The sequence below is a fragment of the Lucilia sericata genome, unplaced genomic scaffold (assembly GCF_015586225.1).
Source record: "Lucilia sericata isolate MDLA Ls3-8-SP2 unplaced genomic scaffold, ASM1558622v1 Contig000151F_arrow, whole genome shotgun sequence".
Taxonomy (NCBI): domain Eukaryota; kingdom Metazoa; phylum Arthropoda; class Insecta; order Diptera; family Calliphoridae; genus Lucilia; species Lucilia sericata.
The window spans coordinates 459,682-486,085 of NW_023994182.1; the positions used below are offsets into that span (position 1 = coordinate 459,682).

A 26,404-nucleotide genomic window follows, 5' to 3' on the forward strand; every position below is an offset into this window, starting at 1 on the left:
ACTCCTATGCAATCGCAAAAAAATTTAGAAACATGACTCTTTAAGCACATGCCGACAATACTTGTTAAAGAAACCTTTTCTCTACCTTGACGAGAAATGAACATGAAAGCTCTCACGATCATAAAATTAAACATCATGGTAGAAGTCATTCTATATTTAAAACCATGAAATTGAAAACATCTCCGAAATACTAAATGTTCTCAATGTACGGGAATATTTTATAGGGTTTATGGACCAGGACTAAGACAATTTTCGGACGAACAATTACACAGTGATACAGCAAAAAAATGCAGGGGTTCTCATATACCAATTCCATTTCGTTATAGTCCATAGAGTAGGAATTTATTTTTAATTTTCCCGATCACTTCGTTTAGTTCCTTTTTAAGAGCAAAAGTTGTGAAAAAGAGCTATTTTTGAAGTTTTAACTTAAAAAAAAATATATGTTTGGTAGTTTGCAACCGATTTTCAAATTTGATATTTAAAGATACGAGTGTTGTCTTTCAACCCAAAAAAATAAATCCAAAATTTATGATTAATGTCTTGGTTACGGCCATTTAAGTAAAAAAACTCACACTTTTTTCACAATTTTTAATTTTCATACTGCTCTACGTTGGCCATGAAGCAGTAACTTTAGCTTTTATTACATTTGAAAAAAGGCACATTAAGTTGGGTTTCCAATGATGGTCAATTTATGATAATCGATGAAAAAGGTTATGAGTTGTGCTAAGTTTTATAAAAATATAGCATATTTCTTCCATACAAAAACGTTCATGTTTCTGGTTTTCTTTGTAACAAGTTTAAAAAATGTTTATAAACATTTTTATACAAAAATTAATTTGTATGGAGAAAACCAAAAATTCGAGAAACATGCTATTAGAAAAATTGGCATAAATCATCCAGTTTTTCATAGATTTTTATGAAATAACAAGTTTTAGAAACCTTCCTTTATGTGATTCTTCAGGAAAGTAATAAAAGATGAACTCACTGCCTCATGGTCAAAGTAGAGCATGATGAAAATGAAAATTTTTTAAAAAAGTGTGAGTTTTTTTTTACTTAAACGACCGTAACTCAGACATTTTTTTTGGATTAAAAGACACTTGTATCATTAAAAAAATATCGGATTTGAAAATCGGATGAAAACTACTAAACTTATGATTTTTCAAATTTAAAACTTCAAAAATGGCTCTTTTTCGCTTTTTTTGCTCTTAAAAAGTAAGTTAACGAAGTGATAGGGGAAAACTAAAAATATATTCGTACTCTATGGGCTATAACGAAATAGAATTGGTATATGAGAACGCCTGAATTTTATTTTTCTTCACTTTTGTATCACAGTGTTATTTATAACAATAAGATATCAAAATATGTATGGGGGTCCGTGAAATTAAATAAATTCCTCAAGGGGTCCGCGAAGTAAAAAACGGTGGGAACCGCTGGACTAGACTATAGACTAGACTATAGACTAGACTATAGACTAGACTATAGACTAGACTATAGACTAGACTATAGACTAGACTATAGACTAGACTATAGACTAGACTATAGACTAGACTATAGACTAGACTATAGACTAGACTATAGACTAGACTATAGACTAGACTATAGACTAGACTATAGACTAGACTATAGACTAGACTAGACTAGACTATAGATTAGACTATAGACTAGACTATAGACTAGACTATAGACTAGACTAGACTATAGACTAGACTATAGACTAGACTATAGACTAGACTATACACTAGACTATACACTAGACTGTAGACTAGACTATAGACTAGACTATAGACTAGACTATAGACTAGACTATACACTAGACTATAGACTAGACTATAGACTAGACTATAGACTAGACTATAGACCAGATTATAGAGTAGACTATACACTAGACTATAGACTCGACTGTAGACTAGACTACAATCTACATTAGACTTCTCGATCACATTAACATTTACATTCAAAATTTAATTTGTCCTCAATATTTTATTAGATTTAAAGATTTTTTTTTCAAATTTACAAAACCCAAAAGTTTTGATTACATGATTCACCGCAACAAATTCGGTTTTCCAAGGTTGTGAAATTTAATAAGGTTTTAGGAATTAAGCCGTTATTTCTCACATCAATATTTAGCAATAAGTTCTTTTTTTCATAATTATTTTACACACACATAAATAAAATCAATAATATTTATCTTATCATGATTATTACAACAAAATAAAGAGAACTATTTATTAAACAAGTTATGACTCAATATATATTAATAAACTTTATTTATTAAAAAAACCTCTAGACAATCACAAAAAACAGAGTTAATGCACTTGTTTTAAACAAAATATAAAAAATATTTAAAGAATCATATTAATGAATAAAATTGCAATATGTTAGAAATCGTAATCAAATATCTGACTATCTATACGTCATTTATGGGGCTTGTATTCGTAAAAGATAAGAATTTAGTTATTATTTTTGTTTTTCCATTTGATTCTTTAAAGTATAGAAGAAGATCAATTTACTTCAAGTATTTCTATAGAAAACATCTTGTCTATAATTTAGTTCAATCGCTTCAAATTACTCATTTCAATAGATACAAGTTAATATGAAAACAAATATGGCAAATAAGCGTAAATTTTGTTTCTTTGCACAACATTTTCAATTAGCAATGAAGTTAGCAGTTCTACAGTGAAAGAAAATTTGGAGTTTGTATTAGAAAGGATTCGAAAAATCGTGGCATAAAGGATCATCTGGCAACACTTACTCATTGTAATGTAATTCACAGAGAAATGACATCCCCTTTAAAGTATTAATATGATCTGTACTTTCCACACTTTAACTAACTAACTAACTAACTAACTAACTAACTAACTACTAACTAACTAACTAACTAACTAACTAACTAACTAACTAACTACTAACTAACTAACTAACTACTAACTAACTAACTAACTAACTAACTAACTAACTAACTAACTAACTAACTAACTACTAACTAACTAACTAACTAACTAACTAACTAACTAACTAACTAACTAACTACTAACTAACTAACTAACTAACTAACTAACTAACTAACTAACTAACTAACTAACTAACTAACTAACTAACTAACTAACTAACTACTAACTAACTAACTAACTAACTAACTAACTAACTAACTAACTAACTAACTAACTAACTAACTAACTAACTAACTAACTAACTAACTAACTAACTAACTAACTAACTAACTAACTAACTAACTAACTACTAACTAACTAACTACTAACTACTAACTAACTAACTAACTAACTAACTAACTAACTAACTAACTAACTAACTAACTAACTAACTACTAACTAACTAACTACTAACTAACTAACTAACTAACTACTAACTAACTAACTAACTAACTAACTAACTAACTAACTAACTAACTAACTAACTAACTAACTAACTAACTAACTAACTAACTAACTAACTAACTAACTAACTAACTAACTAACTAACTAACTAACTAACTAACTAACTAACTAACTAACTAACTAACTAACTAACTACTAACTAACTACTAACTAACTAACTAACTACTAACTAACTAACTAACTAACTAACTAACTAACTAACTACTAACTAACTAACTAACTAACTAACTAACTAACTAACTAACTAACTAACTAACTAACTAACTAACTAACTAACTAACTAACTAACTAACTAACTAACTAACTAACTAACTAACTAACTAACTAACTAACTAACTAACTAACTAACTAACTAACTAACTAACTAACTAACTAACTAACTAACTAACTAACTAACTAACTAACTAACTAACTAACTAACTAACTAACTAACTAACTAACTAACTAACTAACTAACTAACTAACTAACTAACTAACTAACTAACTAACTAACTAACTAACTAACTAACTAACTACTAACTAACTAACTAACTAACTAACTAACTAACTAACTAACTACTAACTAACTAACTAACTAACTAACTAACTAACTAACTAACTAACTAACTAACTACTACTAACTAACTAACTAACTAACTAACTAACTAACTAACTAACTAACTAACTAACTAACTAACTACTAACTAACTAACTAACTAACTAACTAACTAACTAACTAACTAACTAACTAACTAACTAACTAACTAACTAACTAACTAACTAACTAACTACTAACTAACTTAACTAACTAACTAACTGATTTAATGCTTCAAATTCATTTTAAATCATTACATTCCTTCTTTTGTTTGCACTTCTCTGCTCTGCTGGCAACCCCAACCAGCTGTAATTACTTAATTCACTGAGAAGTGATAGCCACCGTAAACAGTGCTTCTAGTACTAAAGTATATTTAGAATTCACTAATTTTTATCATTTGGAGAATTCTGAACAATTGTAATCTATACCCTGACCTATTGTCAATACTTTTCTCTAAGTGTTATTTCTTAAACGATTTTTCATTTCAGTTTTTTTCTTGACTACAACATTTCTGCAAAACTAAAGAAAATAAATGTTGACATCATATTTCATTAACACAAACAACAACAAATAACATAAAACTTTATCTTATCGCTGCTGTCAATTCTACTTTATATTTTTACACATTTTCTATACAATTTCAATATCATACAAATATTTTGTAAAATAACGATAATATTGTTATATTTTCTTTTTTTTGCCATTTATTTAAAGTTATTGCAATGTGTACAAAATTATTGTTATTATTAGGATGATTTTTTTGTATTATTTTCCCTTTCTTTGTAAATATTTTTGTATTTATTTATTTAAATTCAGATAAGAGAGAAAGAAATCAGCAAAATTTGTTTAAAAACATGTGAATTGTAGGAGAAAAAATAAAACGTAAACAATAAATAAGTTGCAATCTTTTATATTTTATGGCACACAAAATGAAATCAAGAATTTTTAGACTTTTTAGATGATTCACTTTTTTGTATTGGAGTTTGCCAAAAAAATATTGAAAAATAAGAAACAAGTTCAAGGTTGTTGGGAAATTTATATGAATTGTTATTATCGGCGTAAGTACGGAAGCCAAATAAAAGAAATATTTTACGTTTTTTTTTTAAGTCAATTAAAACTTTTGTCGTATTTACAACGAATACAAATCTCCTCATAATTGACTAAATTTAAAGTGATTTGGTTAATTTATGACAGTTGCTGTAGTTAAAGTAGGTTTATTAACTGTTTATGAATACCAAATATTTATCGTGAGCTTAAGAGTTTTGTAAATATTTATTAATAATATTAATGAACATAAAATGACAATCCTTTTAACAATAGTGTTCACATATGTATAAGTGCAACTAAAACACAAAAAAAGAAACCCAAAATAAATATTAACAAAATAAATGTGGGAGTGTTTGGTGTGAGTTACAACTTCGGGTAGTAGTAATACGAGAAAAAAACCCAATAAAAACCACTAGATATAAATATTTGTAAAAAAAACTTGTTAACACGCGATGTAAAGAAAAAAAAAACTTAAATAAACAATAAAGTTTTTTGGCCTAAAACTCGGTAAATGCAAGATTCATCTAACAGGGAGTGTCATCAACACCACACACGTATTAGTTTTTGAAATTTGTAAAAAAAAAATATAAAACTTTATGGACGTAAACGACCATATACATAGATGTCTGAATTGTAATAGAAATTAACTTTGGAATGGAGGAAACATGACCAATTTCCATAGGTGCATTAATTATGCAGACATGTATAACTTACTTATGAGGGTATTGACATATTTTAACAAATATGTTACATTCACATAATTAAGTTTTTAATTATTAATTGTAATGAGACTTCTTTCACATTTAATTACATTTGTCTTCATTTGGGAATTGGATAAATGTATTTTCTATATACATAATATTATAGGGAAGTAAGAGGGTGAGTTATTAATTTTAGGTTTAATGTTTAAGATTAAATTGAGAACAGAACAATAGGCTAGAATATAGACAAGACTATAGACAATAGACGATAGTCTATAATATAGACTAAAAAAGACTAAACTATAGATTGTACTAAATACTAGACAATAGACTAGACTATAGACTACACCATACACTAGACCATAAACTAGACTATAGACTAAACTATAAAATAGACTATAGACTAGACTATAGACTAGACTATAGACTAGACTATAGACTAGACTATAGACTAGACTATAGACTAGACTATAGACTAGACTATAGACTAGACTATAGACTAGACTATAGACTAGACTATAGACTAGACTATAGACTAGACTATAGACTAGACTATAGACTAGACTATAGACTAGACTATAGACTAGACTATAGACTAGACTATAGACTAGACTATAGACTAGACTATAGACTAGACTATAGACTAGACTATAGACTAGACTATAGACTAGACTATAGACTAGACTATAGACTAGACTATAGACTAGACTATAGACTAGACTATAGACTAGACTATAGACTAGACTATAGACTAGACTATAGACTAGACTATAGACTAGACTATAGACTAGACTATAGACTAGACTATAGACTAGACTTATCTATTTTTCACACATTAAATTGGTCAATCTTTCTACGAGAGGGAAGAAAGGAGGAATTCGAGAGCGAAATTTTTGTTTCTAGTTAAGTATAGCTTTTGTCTATTAAACTAAGTTTAAGCTTGTATTTGGAAAGTTTAGTTTTCTTTACTACTTTTTCATCCTTTGCAATACACTTCTGCTTATTGAAGAAGTAACTTTAAAGTTACTATATGCGTGTTTTTATCAAAATTTCTATGATTTCTCAAATAATTTCCAGTTGGGGAACACATAGAAACCCTTATTTTCTACATCTTCCTCAAAAAAAACATTATAAAAACCTATAAATTTCACAAATTAAATGTTTAAGAAAATAATAAAAAAGTACTAAACTTTATTCTTTGAAGTTGAGTTTTTTTACAACTTTTACGTTTAATCTAAAAAAAACACTTTTTTGAAACTTGTTTATTGGTTTCTTATGTCAAAACTTCTTTTTCTTTTAGCTTCATTGTCAAATAAGTTGATGGATTTATGTAGATTTTTTTTTTTTTGTATTATTTTGAAAACGAGTTTAAGTTTAAAACCCGCATGGTTTCTCTCTGTTACCTTTTATTTGTAACATCTGTTAATTGTGGTTTTCTGTATTTGAATTCGAAATATGGTTTATAGAGTTTCAGAAACAGAAGAAAATCGAGTACATTATAATGGTAATTTGAGTAGGTAAAAAGAGTTCAAACGTATTTGTTATGTATTGAAATTTATTAGAAAAAAAAATTGACATGATTTCAACGTAAATTTTCGACCTTAAATGTTTAAATAAGATTTATTAGTTTATTAAAAGTTTACAAAGTTTTTTTTAAAGATATTATAGAATTAGAAGAAGAAGAAACTGGTCTATGCCAATAAGTCCACTCATACAAATGTTGTCAGTCAATAGACTAGTTCATACAGTAGTCAATAGGGTAATAAATAGGCTAATCCATAGATTAGTCCATAGACTAATCAAAATACTAGTCAAAAGTCTTGTCCCTACAATAGTCATTAGATTTGTCCAAATACTGGGGAATAGACGAGTCCATATACTAGTAAATCCATTTGTCAATAGATTAGACCATAGACTAGTCAACAGACTAGTCACTAGTTCATAGAATAGTGCACAGACTGGTCAATGGATTACTATTGACTACAATAGTCCATCAACTAGTTCCTAAACTAGTCCATAGAATTGCCAATAAACTAGTTAATAGGATAGTCAATAGATGAGACCATAGACTAGACGATAGATTAGTCCATGGACTAGTCAATATACTACTCCATAGACTAGTCAATAGACTAATCAATAGTCTATTTAATAAACTATTGACTAGTCAATAGAATAGGCAATCGACAAGTCCCTAAACTAGTCAATAGACTAGTCCATGGAGTTGTCAATAGACTTGTTAATACGATAGTCTATAGATTAGACCATAAACTAGACAATATGGACTAGTCTATAGGCTAGTTAATAGGGTAATCCGTAGACTTATCGAATGGCTAGTTCATAGAATAGTCAATAGACTAGGCAAAAGACTAATCAATAGACTAGTCAATATAATAGTCCATAGACTAGTCAATAGCCTATTCAATAGACTACAAAACAGACAAGTCAAAAGTATAGTTAATGCACTCTTGACTAGTCCATAGAATAGTCAATAGGCTAGTCCATAAACTAGTCAATAGACTAGTCCCTAAGCTAGTCAATAGACTAGACTAGTATAGGCTAGTCAATAGGATAGTTCATAGACTAGACATAGATAGATCAGTTCATAGATTAGTTCATATTGTAGTCCATAGAATAGTCAATAGACTAGGCAATATACTAGTCCATAGTCAGACAAGTCAATAGTATAATTAGTCGAGTATTGACTAGTCCATAGACTAACCCATAATCTAGACAATAAACTAGTCCCTAAGCTAGCTAATAGACTACCCCTTGAGCTAGTCAGTAGGAGAGTTCATTGATATATAGGATAGACTATTGACTAATCCATCGAATGACTAGTCAATAGACTAGACCATAGACTAGTACATGCTAGTTAATAGACTAGTCCTTATACCAATCAACAGACTAAATCATAGAATCCCAAATAGTTTAATCAATAGACTATTGACTAGTCGATATACTAGTCAACAGATCATTCCATAGAATGACTAATCAATAGACTAGACCATAGACTAGTACAGGCTAGTTAATAGACTAGTCCTTACACCAATCAACAGACTAGATCATAGAAACACAAATAGTTTAATTAATAGACTATTGACTAGTCGATATACTAGTCCACAGATCAGTCAATAGACTAGTCCATAGACTAGGCAATAGGTTTCTTTATAGACTAGTCAATAGAATAGTCCACAGATCAGTTAATTAATTACCTATTCCGTGCCATGAAAGCATTTGAACCATTCAGAACCTTAACTTTAGATTTATCTAAATACATATCTTCTTAACTTCAGAAAGTTTACCTTACCTAAATTTTCTTTTATCCATAATTAATCTCTACAAGTATGTATGTATGTAGTACTTTCTTTCTTAAATTATTAATCGTATTTTATAAATATTTAAAAAACTAATCCATTGCACACCCCTTGGCGTTTTCTTTCCAAAAAAACAACGATAATTTATGATTTGTTGTTAACAAAACATTACCAGCAAACAACCATCTAAACCTTTTTCATATACATATGGGGCTTTTGGCCAAAAAAAGAAGAAAAAAACAAACAAGGTGGAAGAACATTGTCTAATATTATAAATGCAAACATACTTCATCATCATCATGTTCATTATTAACAACATTATGTTAGTCGTTTGAAGTTTGTTTTTTTTTTTTTTTTATAAATATTCAATCATTTTCTTAAAAGGTAAGAATTATACTGAAAAAACGGTTGGCTGGAGCTAAAAAAACACATAGATACACACTTTTTTCCTTATACATTATTAATTCTACAAACATTCATACATACATATGTATGTACATTCCCATCTACCTTATATAGTTATTTACTTGTATATAGATTTTGTAAACATTTTCATATTTAGGTCAAAGTGTCATTTCTTGTTGTTGTCTTCTCATAGCCATGGCTTTTATATAAATTTATTTCTACATGACTGACTGACTGACTGCCTGAGTCTGTCTATGGTTTTTCCTTTTAAACCATCCTTCTTTCTTTTCTTTTTTTCAACTTTTTCATCCAACTGTCTGGTTTATCTGTTTTTTTTTTTTATTTGTTGGCACATTTGATTAACACTTTTCTCATTATGGCCCGCCTGGCCTTTCCAACCGTTTATGAAGTGTGATTATTGACCATTTTCGTAAAATTTATTATTTCACTTGGTCTCTTGACGGTAGGTTTTTACAATTGTTATTCTTTTACTGGTCTTTTTTTGTCTTCCCATTTGATCTTATAAGGTCAATGGCATAGATTTTTGTTGTTCTTTTTGCTTTACAATTGGAAAATTTCTAATGAGAAAAGATTTACAGAAGTTGTGGGAAGTATAGGTAATGAACATCTTCAAGAAGGGAAGGTTTACGAGACTACCGGACTATATGTTAGAATCACTTCGAACTGGTTCCATAATGCTTGTATTGATTAAATGATCCTGACCTCGATGATTATTGGTTTGAGAAACTCCAAAATCTTAAGTCCAGGTTCTACGATCTAATTGATCTTAAAAGTACAAAGATTTTTTCTAAAATGACTCGAACTGGTTCTCACCAATAACAGTCAATAGGCTAGACTAGTCTATTGACTAGTCTATTAAATAGTCTATTGACTAGTCTGTGGACTTGTCTATGGATTAGTCTATGAAATAGTCTATCGACTAATCTATGGACTAGTCTATTGAATAGTCTAGTCTATTTACTATTCTACTGACTAGTCTATTTACTAGTCTATTGACTAGTCTATCTACTAATCTATAGTCTGCACTATAGCCTGGACTATAGTCTAGACTATAGTCTGCGCTATAATCTGCACTATAGTCTCAAATATAGTCTAGACTATAGTCTGCAGTATAGTTTGTACTATATAATCTGGACTATAGTCTGCACTATAGTCGATACTATAGTCTGGAATATAGTCTAGACTATACTCTGGACTATACTCTGAACTCTGCACTATAGTCTGCACTATAGTCGATACTACAGTCTAGAATATAGTCTAGACTATACTATGCACTATAGTCGAGACTATTGTCTGCACTATAGTCGGTTCTATAGTCGAGACTATTATCTGCACTATAGTCGGTTCTATAGTCTGGACTATAGCCTGGACTTTAGTCTGCACTATAGTCTGGACTATAGTCTGGACTATAGTCTGCACTATAGTCTGCACTATAGTCTGCACTATAGTCTGGACTATAGAGGGGACTTTAGTCTGCACTATAATCTGGCCTATAGTCTTCACTAAAGTGTGGACTGTAGTCTGCACTATAGTCTGTACTATAGTCTGTACTATAGTCTGTACTATAGTCTGTACTATAATCTGTACTATAGTCTGTACTATAATCTGTACTATAATCTGTACTATAGTCTGTACTATAGTCTGTACTATAGTCTGTACTATAGACTGCACTATAGTCTGTACTATAGTCTGTACTATAGTCTGTACTATAGTTTGGACTATAGTCTGGACTATAGTTTGGACTATAGTTTGGACTATAGTCTGGACTATAGCCTGGACTATAGTTTGGACTATAGACTGACTACATTCTGGAATATAGTCTGGACTATAGTCTGGACTACACTCTGGAATATAGTATAGGACTACAGTCTGGAGTATAGTCTGGACTATAGTCTGGACTACAGTCTGGACTATAGTCTGGACTTAAGTCTGGATTATAGTCTGGAATATAGTCTGACCAATAATTTGCTCTATAGTCTGGACTATTGTCTGCCCTACAGTGGGTTACAGTTTACTGTATAGTCTGGACTATAATCTGCAATATGGTCTGGACTATTGTCTGCACTAAAGTCTGGACTATAGTCTGCGATATAGTCTGAACTATAGATTGAACTATAGTCTAAACTATACTATGCACTACAATCTGCACTATGCTTTGCACTATAGTCTGTACTTTAGTCTGCACTCTAGTCTATACTATAGTCTGCGTTGTTTTCTGAACTATAGACTGGATTATATTCAGAACTATAGTCTGAACTTCTATGAACGAATATATAGTCTGAACTATGATCTCGTCTAGATCAGACTAGTCTATAGATAAATCTATTGACTAATCTATGGACTAGTCAATGGACTAGTCTATTAACTAGTCTATGGGCTAGTCTACGGATTAGTCTATCGACTATTCTATGGGCTATTGATAGTCTATGGACAGGTCTGTTAACTATTCCACTGAATAGTCTATGGACAAGTCTATAGACTAATCTATTGACTAGTAAATAGTCTATAAAGTAGTCTATTGACTAGTCTATCGTCTAGTCTAGTAGCTAATCTATTGACTAGTCTAGTAGCTAGTCTATTGACTAGTCTATTTACTAGTCTATCCCCTATTCTAGGGACTATTCTAGTGACTAGTCCACCGAATAGTCTATGGCCTAGTCTATGGACTAGTTTATTGACTAGACTATAGATTAATCCATTTACTAATCTATGGACTAGTATATGGACTAGTCTAATTACTAGTCTACTGATTTGACTATGGACTAGTCTATGATCTAGTCTATTGACTAATCTATGGGCTAGTCTAAGGACTAGCCTTTTGACTAGAGTATTAACTAATTTTTCTTTAATAAAAATATCAATAAAATCAAATTTGAAATATCTACTCACTTAACATTCGATTCACTTCCAATTAAAATTATTTTAAAATTATAAAAAAACTCAAATTATTTTTTTTAATTTCAAGATAAAACTTTTTTTCGCAAACATTTTTTTAATATAATCCTATATGGCTATTTTTTGCCAATTATTTTTTCTTAAAACATTATAAATGATGCCTCAAATTAAATAATTTCCAAATAAATATAAAATAACAAAATTTAACTCACTGGGGCACACAAAATTTCAAGTATCCACTACAAATATTCTAAAAAAAAACACTCAAAATCTTTTTAACCCTGAATAACTAAAAAAAAATAAACAAAAATCTGACGTCATGCCCCCCAAAACTACAACAAACATTTTAATATAAAAAAATACAATTTGTTTTTGGAGATGAAAAACCGGAATTTCAAGTCAAAAGTTATTTTTTTGTATTTAACAACAGTTTAAGTAAATTTAGAATTTATTTAGATATTAGAGCAGAACCAACACAAAACTTATGAAAGAGAGAAGAAAAAAAGAATTAAATAAAATTATTTAAATATAAAATGTAAACGTACGAAGAATATTTTATTTATTTAACATTCTTTTTAGTTTTTTTAGTTATTTGTTACTAGCATTCAAATTGTGGGTTTTGCTGTGTCAAACAAAAAAGTGTTAAAAATGAAAAAAAAAAATTGTATTTAAATTTTAAATTAAAATAAATTTAACGAACTTTTATTTCTTGTATTAAAAGTTAACTGAGAATAATAATTACATTCGGGTTTAGGTTTTATGTCAAATGAGAAATAAAGAAGAAATATTATCAAGTCTTCTACTATAATGTACGGGTAGATTGAGTTAATTAAGTTTTTCAGAAAAGGCAGTTTGAAAAGTTATTTCAAAAATATGTTTGCATTAGCCAAGATAAACTGGGTCCATCATAGAAGGCATAATCAAGATTATAGTCAGGGTCATGATCAAGTCTAATCTGGGTCCATCATAAAAGGCGTACTCAAGATTATAGTCAGGGTTATAATCAAGTCTAATTAGACACAAACAAGTCTGTCTATTCTGCAGACTAGTTTTTAGTCTAGACCATAGTCTATTATAAAGTCCAGTCTAGTCTATAGTCTAGTCTATAGTCTAGTCTATAGTCTAGTCTATAGTCTAGTCTATAGTCTAGTCTATAGTCTAGTCTATAGTCTAGTCTATAGTCTAGTCTATAGTCTAGTCTATAGTCTAGTCTATAGTCTAGTCTATAGTCTAGTCTATAGTCTAGTCTATAGTCTAGTCTATAGTCTAGTCTATAGTCTAGTCTATAGTCTAGTCTATAGTCTAGTCTATAGTCTAGTCTATAGTCTAGTCTATAGTCTAGTCTATAGTCTAGTCTATAGTCTAGTCTATAGTCTAGTCTATAGTCTAGTCTATAGTCTAGTCTATAGTCTAGTCTATAGTCTAGTCTATAGTCTAGTCTATAGTCTAGTCTATAGTCTAGTCTATAGTCTAGTCTATAGTCTAGTCTATAGTCTAGTCCATAGTCTAGTCTAGTCTAGTCTATAGTCTAGTCTATAGTCTAGTCTATAGTCTAGTCTATAGTCTAGTCTATAGTCTAGTCTATAGTCTAGTCTATAGTCTAGTCTAGTCTATAGTCTAGTCTATAGTCTAGTCTATAGTCTAGTCTATAGTCTAGTCTATAGTCTAGTCTATAGTCTAGTCTATAGTCTAGTCTATAGTCTAGTCTATAGTCTAGTCTATAGTCTAGTCTATAGTCTAGTCTATAGTCTAGTCTATAGTCTAGTCTATAGTCTAGTCTTAGTCTAGTCTATAGTCTAGTCTATAGTCAGTCTATAGTCTAGTCTATAGTCTAGTCTATAGTCTAGTCTATAGTCTAGTCTATAGTCTAGTCTATAGTCTAGTCTATAGTCTAGTCTATATCTAGTCTATAGTCTAGTCTATAGTCTAGTCTATAGTCTAGTCTATAGTCTAGTCTATAGTCTAGTCTATAGTCTAGTCTATAGTCTAGTCTATAGTCTAGTCTATAGTCTAGTCTATAGTCTAGTCTATAGTCTAGTCTATAGTCTAGTCTATAGTCTAGTCTATAGTCTAGTCTATAGTCTAGTCTATAGTCTAGTCTATAGTCTAGTCTATAGTCTAGTCTATAGTCTAGTCTATAGTCTAGTCTATAGTCTAGTCTATAGTCTAGTCTATAGTCTAGTCTATAGTCTAGTCTATAGTATAGTCTATAGTCTAGTCTATAGTCTAGTCTATAGTCTAGTCTATAGTCTAGTCTATAGTCTAGTCTATAGTCTAGTCTATAGTCTAGTCTATAGTCTAGTCTATAGTCTAGTCTATAGTCTAGTCTATAGTCTAGTCTATAGTCTAGTCTATAGTCTAGTCTATAGTCTAGTCTATAGTTCTAGTCTATAGTCTAGTCTATAGTCTAGTCTATAGTCTAGTCTATTAGTCTAGTCTATAGTCTAGTCTATAGTCTAGTCTATAGTCTAGTCTATAGTCTAGTCTATAGTCTAGTCTATAGTCTAGTCTATAGTCTAGTCTATAGTCTAGTCTATAGTCTAGTCTATAGTCTAGTCTATAGTCTAGTCTATAGTAGTCTATAGTCTAGTCTATAGTCTAGTCTATAGTCTAGTCTATAGTCTAGTCTATAGTCTAGTCTATAGTCTAGTCTATAGTCTAGTCTATAGTCTAGTCTATAGTCTAGTCTATAGTCTAGTCTATAGTCTAGTCTATAGTCTAGTCTATAGTCTAGTCTATAGTCTAGTCTATAGTCTAGTCTATAGTCTAGTCTATAGTCTAGTCTATAGTCATTAGTCAATAGTCAATAGTCTATAGTCTAGTCTAGTTTATAATCTAGTCTAGTCTATAGTCAATAGTCAATAGTCTATAGTCTATAGTCTATAGTCTAGTCTAGTCTAATCTAGTCTAGACTAGTCAAGTCTATTCTGTAGTCAAGTCTATAGTCTAGTCTATAGTCTAGTCTTTAGTCAAGTCTATAGTCTAGTCTATAGTCTAGTCTTTAGTCTAGTCTATAGTCTAGTCTATAGTCTAGTCTATAGTCTAGAATACTGTCTAGTCTATAGTCGAGCTTTTTCTATAGCAAAACTTTTATAAGGAACTTTTGCATAGAACTGTTTTATAGAAAAACTTCTGCAAAGATTTCCTGTAAAGAACTTTATAACTATTAAATCATCACATTTTATCCTTAAAATAAACAATTCCCTTTCTTTTCTCCCAGTGTCAAAAATGTATCTTTTGCGAAACAAAAACAAACAACGAAAAGTAAGAAAATAAAATTGCGCGGTAAACATTGTGTTTGTGTATCATTTTGCTTAAAAAAAGCAAAACCAAAAGAAAAATAAAAAGCTAAAAGATATTTGTACAACAAAAACAACAACAAAAGAAGCCCAAGAAACGAATAAAGAAAACAAAACAAACTTGCTTAACGCTAAAAGAATATTAACAGCAAAGAGAAACAAGAAGAAAAACAACATTTGAATTACGCTAATACACACACACACACGCAGATACAAAGTTTTCAATAAATTAAAAAAGAATAAAAAAAGGGGCGACAAACTGCCCGGCTAAAAAAAAAACTACAAAAACACGTATACGTACCTACGTACATACATATGTACGTATGTATGTTTGAAAGTTTGTTTTTTGATTTTAATAAACGGGTAAATTGTTATTGTTATTATTTTTCATTTATTAGGTTATTATTGTTGTTGCTGCTTGTTGTTGTTAATAGCAACAGCTAACCAAACGTAAAAAATGAGCACATTTTCAACACACTACGTATAAAAATAAAACAAATTCTATAAAATATGGCTAAAATACAAACAGATTGTCAAGAGAAATGGAGAGATTGAAAAGAACGAATAAAAAACACGTTAGAACAATAAATAAGCAAGTGTTTAAGTATACAACTAAATAGGTATGTATGTTTAGTTGTTGTTAGTATAAAAATATATTTTTATTATACATACCAACAACAACAGCAGCTATAGAATAATAATATAAAAAAAGTTTAAGCCATTTGTTTTGTAGAACAAACTTTTAACTTGGCTAAAATGTGAACTCTAAGCAAGTTCCTACTAAGTTGGGGAGTGAGTGAGAATAGTGTCAAACAAACAATCTTAAATTGTGATGGTGTGGAGCTCTTGTTGTGGGCCCTTCTAAGCTTTCCCCCTTTTTTAAGTAACATTCTGCTAAGTTTTCACATTTATAAGTTAGTCTCTCTTGTTTTTTCCAAAGTCTCTCTCTCTCTTGCAATGTTGGGAATATAAACAGTGTTTGCTAAGGCTGAAAATGCAATGAATCCTGTTAAATTTCTGAAAATATCCCCAAAATGACGTCATTAGCTTACAAGCAAATAATTTCTTCGATAAAATCTGTTAATATTTACTTTTTGTAAATTTGGAAGTTGAGAAAATAATTTTTTAGATATCAACTACAGCTTTCATCATTCAATTGAATTGGTTTAGAGTGGGGATCAAAAACTGAACAATTTCTAATTCAAAAGATTCTAATATTCTGTCCTTTAAAAGCATTTTACCTTACATGCATAGATATCTAATAAATGGCTTTAAAAATCTTATCAAAAGAACGGGGATAATTTGATTTTGTTCTTGTAATGACGTTATTGACATGTCCGTCTGTCTGTTGAAGTTACATTAGGGCCCAACTTGGAGAAGGCTTCCAAAATCGCTGGTGGCAATTTTTGTATATGGGTCTGCCGTTCCACACACTGTTGTAAGTCTGGTATGAGCATAGTAAGCCCTGAACATACCATGACATGGAAGGAAAATTCAATAGTATCATCTCATACAATTGATACCATTTCTCATTTATTCGACACATTCATTGAGAAAAATAACCGACACACTCAATCTAGGTATACGGATTGACTAGGCCCGCATACACCAACTCATTTCCAACGCTTAATGCCACAGTCACTCTTCAGCGGTGTATCTGTTATCCCGAATTATAGACATTACCGTGCTTCAGTCTTTTAATCAACATTCTCCACCCGCGAGTTTGAGTTTAAACCACAGTCACCACATGAACCCCGAAGGCAGCTTTTCAATACAAGTCAAAGTCCGATACTCTGCCCCATGGTCTACCGATTCCCGTGGCTCCCTGGTTCGACTCCAGGTCAAATCATTCCAAGAAAAGGCCGAGAAGACATTTGACACCATCAGTTTATAATCTCTGACGGGATAGAGGTATTGGTAATACTTCTTTTGCCTTTAATTGCAATAACAAATAGATGGGAAAGATCATTAAGGGGGGGATTTGCTTGAATATAGGGATCTTGAGCAATACCTTAACCAAAGCTCTGGAACCGTTATTGGATATATGCCCTATTAAAACTTATATAAGATATGAAGCGGCACTTATAGGTAAACGACCCTTCACTATGAGACATGTCACAAAACGGAATAGAACCACTTCAAGATTTCAATGTGGAATTGAATTTTCTTTAAAGTTATTGATTTTTAATGTTTTAATCAATTGCACTTCCAATCGGAATGAAATTCTGTGACAGGCCCTTATATTCGAATTGACAAAAATCGATTATAGGACACGTCATCAATGAATACTGGAAATATATATTGAAATGAGATACACAAATATCGTGCCTAATAGCATACTAGACATGAAAATTATCGGGAACTTGGAAAGAATGATCCCCGAAAGAATATATCATATGATTATCATATGGTTGAAAGGCCAATAGGGAATAGTCGGCAACGATATAACAAATGTACTTGCTGTAGAGGGAAAGAATGTGGATAATATTAAACTAATGAATGTAAAACTGTTCGAGTGAGTTGAAGAAGCCAGAAATACATCCACTTGAAATAATGAAACAGTGAGTAGACTAATGACTTCTGTAGAAGTTGTCTGAATCAGATTAGACAGTATTCGATCTTCTCTGCAACTGCTCAGCCCGTGAAATGGTTTGACACTGAACTATAGGTGCGACCTGCTTCAATGATATATCGAATGTTCAATTAGAACCACTTGTCACATTCTTAAATTTGTCAAAAAGGGCGTGAGCTTCAAATTATCACTAGTCTAGACGTAATCTTCATACTTCATCTCTATTTCTGTGACACAACAGTCATTGTGTCATCTATCTCCTTTATGTCTTTCTAGCTGTTCTTTTCTTATCTTACAAGTATGCTTACAAAGAGATCAACTTGTATCCAAGTAGTGCTGCATTTGGAAACCTTTCAATATAACTTTACAAGAAGCCTCCTCAGAATGAACAAGTCTGAGGTTAGGATGATACGTATACTGAATGGACAGACAAAATTGGACAAGCGGATTCAAAGGAATACAAAGCATGTATCGAGGACTGTGAATCTCTGAGACACTTTCTTTGTCATTGCCAGACTTTCGGTGAAATTAGATCTAAATATCTTGGCAGCAATATTATTCCACATCTCTCACGAACACTGATTGGAACTACGTTCAGGAAACTTAGTTTCGGAACATCGGACGATAGTACCATCATAAAACACTATATAAGTGTTTCCTAGCAACATTTTCATTAAAGCAGTACATATCAGGACCGATATTGACCTAGGTGTACTTTTTCGGATTTGTTCCTTTCCTATCCCAGATCCCTCACGAACACCGATTGGAAATACATCCAGGAAACTGAGATTCGGAACGTCGGACGATAATACGTTTATAAAACTCTATATAAGGGTTTTCCACCAACATTTAAGATTTAAGCTCGTCTCAAATATAACTTTAAGACCCGATATCTCGAAAACTTGATTTGATTAAGAAATTTGTGAAATTCAACAAGTAAGAGTGTTATATTCGGCTATGCCGAATCTTATATACCCACCATCAAACCTCGCTTGACTAGAATGAAACTTACTTATGTCGAATTTCATCTATATACTCGTATTTTTTAGGCGTTAAAGTAATTTTCTGAAGGGAACCTTATATAGGGGGTAGTGTCAATTATGGGTCGATCCTAATATAATTTGGTAGACAGAATTTGTTTCGTATTAAATTTATTTGTGTCGAATTTCATCGCTACACTCGTATTTTTAAGCCATTAATGAGCGTTGCAGTCATTTTCTAAAGAGGACCTTATATGGGGGGTAGGGTCAATCATGGATCGATCCTCATAAAATTTTTTAGATAGATTTGGACTCGTATGAAACTTACTTATGTCGAATTTAATCTATATAATAGTATTTTTAAGCCAGTAATGAGCGTTAAAGTCATTTTCTGAAGGGGACCTTATATGGGGGGTAGGGTCAATTATGGACCGATCCTCATAAAATTTTGCATAATGATTTTGGATCAGATAAGAAACTTACTTATGTTGAATTTTATCGCTATATTCGTATTTTTAAACAAGTTATGGCTGTTAAAGCTGCTTTTCGAGGGGCCACTTGTATGGGGGCTATCAGAAAATGTGGACCGATATTGCCCATTTTCAATACCAAACAAACCTTACCTGTAAAAAATATTTATGTGAAATTTCAACCCTCTAGCTCTTTCCATTGGGACTCTATCGTGCTTTCAACAGACAGACAGACGGACGGACAGACGGACAGACATGGCTAGATCGACTTAGAATTTAATGAGGACCCAGAATATACATATATACTTTTGTGGGTCTATGACCAATATTTCGATGTGTTACAAACGGAATGACAAAATCAATATACCCCCATCTTTTTTGATGGTGGGTATAAAAACTGACTTAAAGCTGCTTAGTCCTTAAAAAAGGTAATTTAAAACTGATTCTTATTTCCAGAATAATACTAATTCCACAACATTCCCCCTTTCAAAAACATTACATTAACCCAGTTTTTTTTACCAAACTCATACAGTGGCAACTTCGTAATGGAAATCTAACAGCAGCAGCAACAACAACAAATAATTTTATTATGAGAACATTTTATATGTTTTGACAATTTGTAGCAGAGTGTGTGTGTATGTTTGAGAGTAGCTGTGTGGTGTGTGTTTTGTATCTGTGTGTATGAGTAAGCGCGAGTGTTGTTGTTTGTTGTGTTGTATTTTTTTTTGTAAAAATTTTAGACTATGAAGTCATACACATTAAATGTTGATTTCATAGGTTTTGCTGCTGCTTCTTTTTCGAAATGTTGCTTGTGATTTGTATACTCTTGTTGTTGTTGTTGTTGTAGAGTGGTTTTTGTTGTTGTTATTATTATAATATTAACCATTCTACATAAGCTTTTAAGTTGTTTTGCTGCTTGTGTTGTTGTTGTTTTGTTCAGTTGTTGTCGTCGTTACTACAGACAAGTTTTTTTTAATGAATTCTTTTTTTTTTCATATTTAACAGCCACAGCCCCAAAAAGTCAAATTCAAAAAGAATCTTTTAATTTTTTTTTCGTTTCTTTAGTGAACTTTAGTTTTTTTTTTGTTAATAATAATTTATTTATTATGAAATTTAAAAATTTACCTTAATTTTGTTGTTATTTTCACAAAGTTCAAAGAGTTGTATGTATTGTTGTTGTTTTAGTTGTATATTCCAATTATCTTGTTGATTTTGTTGTTGGATTTTTCTCTTTTTTTTCTTGTTGTAATAATTTGTGAAAGAAAGTTGTTTTCGTTTTGGGTTCGTTCGTTAATATATTTTTCTTCTTTTTTAAGGTATTTTTCTTTAATTTGTATTTTCTTTAATTTTTCCACACAAATTCTTGGTAAAAAACTTTTTTCTTTTGTTGTTAATTTATATTTATTTCTTTTTCTTTAAGATAAATATTTTTCTTTACTTTTTTAGTTGAAAAAAGCAATTTGTGCTTGTAAATTTTTTTCTGCAAAAAGAATCGAATAATAAGAATAATATTTTCAATAAAAAAATTCTTCACTGTTAAAAAAATATTTAATATCTTAGGGATACAAAATAATTTCCTTTTCTTTTTAAATTCTTGAATTTTATTTAAAAAAAAACAATTTCTTACATTCGCTTAGGTTTTTTGTTAAACAAACGCACGCCACGACTAAGATACTCGAACTGTTTGGTTTTGAAAACTCGTCATATTTCTACAGTCCCCACAATTACAATAACAGCCGCAACAACAACAACTACAACAAAAATTCCATTTAACTCTCTATTTAATAGATACATTAATGAGTCGAGAGCGTACTTAATCTCTCATTAATGGCCCACCCTAAAATCTAATTGGAATTCTCTCCCTCTGTTACCATAATTCTATCACTCTTCTTGCTCTTTTCAACTCAATTTTGTCATCGGTGGCAAATTACTGTTAATTTTTTTTGGCCCATATGGCAACTCTTCTGTTGTGTTATTTGTTGATTTCCTTTCAAGTTTGCTTCTTCTTTTAACAGCCACTTTTTTCTGAATAAGATTTTTTGTTATTGTTTTCACACTTTACATTTTTAGTACAGTTAACTTTGTTGTTGTTCAACTAGCTACAAGGTGGTTGTTTACAGGGCTCTCATTACAGGTTGCCAGATGATTTTGAATGTAAATTGTTTTTTTCTCATTTTGTTTCAAATATTAAATCTGGTTATCTACACTTTAAGATTCAGTTTTTCCGTTAACACTGTTATGTAAAAATGATTTAGTCGATTTACTATGGACTAATCTATCGGCTAGTTTATGGACTTTTCTGTTGTCCAGTCTATGGATTGTTGACTTTATTTTTGTCTATTGAGTGCTTTATTGACTGGTCTAAGGTTTAGTCTAATTACATACTATGAACTAGTCTATAAATTAGTCTATTAACTAGCCTTTGGACTAATCTATTGCATAGCATATGGATTAGTATATCGACTGGCCTACGGACTAGTATATTGATAAGTCTATGGATCTATAGGCTATATATTAGCCCGTCATATCGACTAATCAATCTATAGATTTTTCTATTGACTTATCTATGAACTAGTTATGAACTGGATTAGGCTATTGACTAGTATATGGTCTTGTATGTATATTCGCTAATCTAGGAACTAGCCTTTAGTATATGGACTAGTCTGTGCAGTAGTTTAATGGCTAGTAAAAGGGTCAGTTTATTGGTCAGTACATGGAATAGTATATTGACTAGTCTATTGTCTAGTCCATTAACTAGTCTATGGACTAGTCTATTGATTAGTCTGTAGACTAGTCTACTGACAAGTCTATGAACTAGACTATCTACCTGCCTATGGACTATTCTATTGACAAATCTATGGAATAGTCTATTCACTAGTTTATGGTCTATGGTTTATGGTCCGTAATATGGATTAATCTATTAAGTAATCTACGAACTAGTTTATGAAATAGTCTATTGACTAGCCTATGGACTAGTCTATTGATTAATATATAGAATAGTCTATTGACTAGCCAATAGAGACTAGTTTATAACAAGTCTATTAAATAGTCTGTTGGATTGTTAATGGATTAGTCTATTTACTAGTCTATTGACAAGTCTATGGACTGGTCTATAGACTACCTAATATATTAATCCGTATTATCGACTAAATAATCTATAGACGTTTCTAATGACTAATCTATGAACTAGTTAATAAGTATGTATATGGAATAGTCTTTTATCTAGTATATTGACTAGTCTATGGAGTAGTCAATGCCTAGTAAGTATATGGGCCAGTTCATTTGTTAGTATATGGACTAGTATACGGACTAGTCTATTGTCTAGTCCATTGACTAGTCTATGGACTAGTTTATTTACTAATCTGTGGACTAGTCTATTGACAAGTCTACCAGCCTATGGACTAGTCTATTGACAAATCTATAGAATAGTCTATTGATTAGTCTACGACTAGTTTATGGTCTAGTCTATGGACTGATAAACAGACTATATTAGTCCGAAATATGGACTAACCTATTGAGTAATGTATGAACTAGTTTATGGAATGGTCTATTGACTAGCTTATGGACTAGTCTATTGACTAATACATATATAGAATAGTCTATCGACTCGTCTATAGACTAGCCAATATAGACTAGTTTATAACTGGTCTATTAAATAGTCTGTTGGATAGTCTATGGATTAGCTTATATGGACTATGCACTAGTCTGTTCACTAGTCTATTGACTAGTCTGTAGACTACTCTATTGACGAGTCTATGTACTAGTATAGGAACTAATCTATGTACTATTATAGGAACTAATCTATGTACTAGTCTATGAACTAACCTATGTACTAGTCTATGAACGTTTCGTTGACTAGTTTATGAATTAGTCTATGGATAAGTCTATTAGTATATACATAGGTTGGAGTAGTCTTTTGACTGCATCATTGACTAATTTATTGACTGACTCTAAAGTCTATTAACGATGAAAAGGTACATCTCGTAGTATATTATAACTGAGACGACACTCGCAGGCTTGCTTATCAGGAGCAGGATACGTCATCGGTGTAGCATAATGGAAACAGAATATCATCCCTATTCTGCATTTCGATGACGTTCACGCATTCAATTACGCAACGATCGCATTATAGAATTCCAACAAAAACCGGAATCGTAAGAAACAATTCCATTTGGAATAGCCTATGGATTAGTCTATGGATTAGTCTATTGTCTAGTACATGGATAAGTCTAATAACTAGTCTATATTTATTTGTCCATAAACTAGGCTATACACTAGTCTGTGGACTATTTAGACTATCTAGTCTGATTAGTCTATTGCTCTATCTATGGAATGGTCTATTGACTATTTTACAGACTGGTCTATGAACTAGTCTATAGTCCACTTTATAAATTTGTCAGTTGTATGGACTAATCGTTTGACTTTTCTCTTGACTAATCTAAGAACTAGTCTATTGGTTAGTCTATTCACTAGTCTATTGACTAGTCTACGAACTACTTAGCCTAGGGCCTAGGCTATTGAAATCCAGAGTAGATTGTGCAGAACTGCCATAGTTTATAAACTAGTTTACTGACTAGTTTACATTCTTGTTTGTAGTCTAGTCCATATTATATGTAGTTCTTAGACGAGCCAGTGACTAGTCAAAAGAATAGTCCAAAGAATTTGGCAATATATTAGTCCATAGTCTATTTCATATACTTGTCAATAGACATGCAATGAAGAGACTAGTTCATACATTAGACAATAGACTGGGTAATAGAATAGTCAATAGATTGTCTATAAACTAGTTCACAGTCTAGTTAATGGACTAGTCCAGAGTTTAATTCATAGACTAGTTGATATATTATTCAATAAACTGGTCCATATATTACACAAGGTACTAATCTTTTGAATAGTCCAGAAATTATATAAGATTCTAAAGACGAGACAAGACTATTCCAATATAGTAATCTAATTCATAGAGTGGTCAATATTCTAGTCCATAGAGTAGTTAAATGACTATTCCATAAAATAGTCAATAGACTTTCCCATAGATTAAGCCACAGTCATTAGATTTGAGGATATGATCAACAAATTCATGCTGATCTCCTTATATTATGAAAGTAATCGAAGTTCAGAGAAGTTAAGTTAAATACAGACTATTATTATCATATTTAGAAAAGTGTTTAGTTCTACAAATGATCAGAACTACACTAGCCATAACCTATTCTTGCTAAAAGCAAAACATACAAATATTTTTTTTAATTATCGTTTATCATTTTAATGTAACATGTATTTCTAAATATATATAATTTCATATTTTCATTCACAGAACATTTTACGAAGTTCACAAAAATATACGTACATATGTAATGTATTAATAATAAAGATTACAATTTTAAAAAAATTACGTTTATGACGTTTGTTAATAAACGTTATACAATAGAGAACAAGTGGAGGCTTTTCATCGTTATATTTAATAAATTCTTGACGAAATGTTATTAATAATAATAATAAACTACAATCTAATGATAAAAATGTCTTGACAAAAGAAACAAATTACAAATTAAAACACAAAATATTAAAATGTTTAAGGACAATAGTAGTTACAAGCTAAATTTAAACAAAAAAAATCAAATACAAAAATTTAATTATATTAAAAAAAGGAAATTGAAAGCAATTGCTGTAAATAAATAAAAACACAATTTCTCACCGTGTTATTATAGTTTCGTTTTTTTTTTAACCAAATTAATAAAAGAATTTAAGTTTTTAAATAAATTTTATGTAAAACTAAATTTAAGTAGTGTTGCTGAATGTAATATTAATGTTTATTTAAAGATAATAATAATAAAACATGCATTTTAAGGGGACAATATAAAACAGCTCTTTATAATACGAAATGTGTTTATTAAACAATTGGAAATTATGTTTGTTTTTTTTTTCTTATACAAAAACAGCCTAAATTTGTTTTTATTTTTAATGAAAACCACAAATAATTCAAGCTAAATTATTAAAAATTATAATTGTACTAGCAGCTAATTTGTGTGAAAAGTTAAAAATACTTCGTTAGTGTATCTTTTCTAAGAAATTTGCTTTCAATACGAAATCAAAATCGTTAAGAAATGTAACAATTTTATTACTACTAACTCCATTTTGTGTAAAACTTTTCATTTTATACGCAAAAGTTTGGAGTAGTCTACAGTTAATAGATTTGACTAGTCGACTAGTCCATGGTTCATAGACTAATAATAGACTAGTCGATAGTCTAGTAAATTGATTATACAATAGAATTGTCAATAGAATAGTCATAGATATGTCAATAGTCTAGAGATTCGATTAGAATAGTTCGAAGACTAGTCCACAGATTAGTCCATAAGCTATTTAATAGGATAGTCCCTACTCCAGTTAATAAACTATTCTATAGGCCAGTCAATAGTCCAACCATCTAGTACACAGACTAATCAATAGGCTAGTTAGTATACTAGTCTACAGACTTGTCAATAGTCTAGTCCACAGACTAGATAATAGACAAGTTCATAGTCTAATCAAGAGATTAAAGAGTTGCATTCGGTGACCAATACAAATTGTGAAAATCACACGATCCCACCATAACAGCCCACCAATTCCTTTAAAAAATCCTAATAGATTGCTTAGATCACAACGTGTTAGACTTTCCTTAACAACGAGAATGGTGAAGGTTCTAACAACTCCTACAAAAGTGTTGAGACTTTTCCTGCTTTATCATTGAACTC

The 26,404-nt window shown here is 30.6% G+C and overlaps 1 protein-coding gene across 4 annotated transcripts in view; it reads right to left on the bottom strand.

Annotated features, from left to right (window-relative positions):
• The window catches only part of LOC119601211 (protein 4.1 homolog), a 135,591-nt gene extending 114,202 nt beyond the window's left edge, over nt 1–21,389 (bottom strand). For all 4 annotated transcript variants that reach the window (XM_037952002.1, XM_037952000.1, XM_037952001.1 and 1 more), the window contains exons 1-2: nt 21,301–21,389; nt 20,799–21,153 (exon numbers count right to left, since the gene is read on the bottom strand). The gene's annotated coding sequence lies outside the window, so the exon portion shown is untranslated. The remainder of the gene's footprint in view (nt 1–20,798; nt 21,154–21,300) is intronic.
• Nucleotides 21,390–26,404: the final 5,015 nt, after the last annotated feature.